Below are 1,735 nucleotides of genomic sequence, written 5' to 3' on the forward strand. Positions count from 1 at the left end.
AGCATAGCGGATCATAGGAGGTAATAAGAGCTAGAGTAGTAAAGTAAAGTAAAAAGTTAACTTAATGCGGCAGTGGTTAGGACAAACTTCTGGGGGCGAGAAGAGGAACGAGGCAGGGGATGAGGAATTGATAGCACTAGAGAAACGAAGAAAAGAAAATGTAATGCCAAATGGCCAACGGGTCGGGAATGGCTTGTGTTTGACAATGAAAATGTTGTCGTGTTTTGTAAGGATTGCCGCATGTAGTCTACGCATAAGAAAAATTATGTTGCTTACTGACACAGTCTAGTGTAATGTAAATACTGTTCTTAATAAAGAGTATATTAGGTCAGTTTAATTAATGCCTGCTTAGGACAAAACGTTTCTGTAAATGCATGGGCAGGAGTCAATCTCATGACGCGAATGGATGTTTTAGCCATTTACAATAAATCGTGTCCTTACGTGTTGGTGATTTCACATACCCTTGCATCATACTTCTGTGCTTCATTTTACTTCATTTTCTGTGTTTTTCATGCCAACAATGTTAATAAAATGATCAAATGCATTCAGGGAAACTCATAATTGTTCTTATTTTCACCGGAAAGAATTTGGCTAGTGGAAATTCTGATTGGCTGGTGATCAAAAAAGTTAATTTAGAACCCTGAATATAACAATTCAGAACTGACCAACTACTTTCACAACTAAACCTTGTTTTAATAAAGAGCGAACATCGAACTTGTACGTGCATTGTGATATTCATGCTAGCATCGTAGTACAACGAGTGAAGCTTAAAGATCCTGTAAAGTAAATTCCATGTTTTGCTTCTAAGTACATTATATAGGTGTGAAATGAGTTCCTGAAAGCATGTGCAAAGTGCTAAAACTTTGTCACACTGAAATGTGGAGTTAGACCGAAGAACAGTTTCTCTTCCGTTTTCAGATCTGGTTTTAATGGGCGGAGCCAAAAAATGCCCTATCTACATCATTTCGCCCCATCTACGTCAGATCACTGAATGGCTCCTCCTGCTGTACTGTTATTTTAGCTTACATCAGCTAGCTAGCTAGCTTCACCACCCGCAACTGCATCTTCCCTGGATGCAAGAACTCCAGCTGCGCTGCAACGCCATTTAAGTTGATAATGAAAGGAAAAATAGGTTGATAGATTTTGTGAATAGCCACGCTCATGGAAAGCTTTGGATAAACTCCAACAGCCGCCTCTGCGCCACTGACCATTTCACAGCGGACAGTTTTAACATGGACCAGAGACAAACGGGGTTCACCAACACACGGCTTCTCTTGCAGCGCGGAGCCGTACCAAGCATCGCCCCGCCCCGGCCGTTCATCCTCCGGTCGCACCTGGACCATCCACCGCCGCCAGCAGTTCATCTCTCAGTTCTGTATGCTTGTTATAATTATACTAGATAACTTTTCCAGAGGTATCTCTGCTATAATTAGTGCAAACCGCTAACTTGATATTAGGCTACTCGGTGTAGAATGATGGTATTTTGGTGAAATGGTAGCTAATGTGCTAAAAGTAGTTGGAGAGCTCACTGTCTGCTGTAAATGTTTCCTCCTGTGTTACAGTAAAGAATGTATAATACATTACAACACATATTCTAGAACTGTAATCACCAGCTGCATATCAGGCACGGCACTAACTATGATCCCAGTTATTAATATGTGTGGCATTTTAATCACTGAATGCATCACGGGCACTGTGCACGAGTGAATATAACAACAGGATTTATGAAGGAGGC

Source organism: Osmerus mordax, chromosome 14, assembly GCF_038355195.1.
Source record: "Osmerus mordax isolate fOsmMor3 chromosome 14, fOsmMor3.pri, whole genome shotgun sequence".
Lineage (NCBI taxonomy): Eukaryota > Metazoa > Chordata > Actinopteri > Osmeriformes > Osmeridae > Osmerus > Osmerus mordax.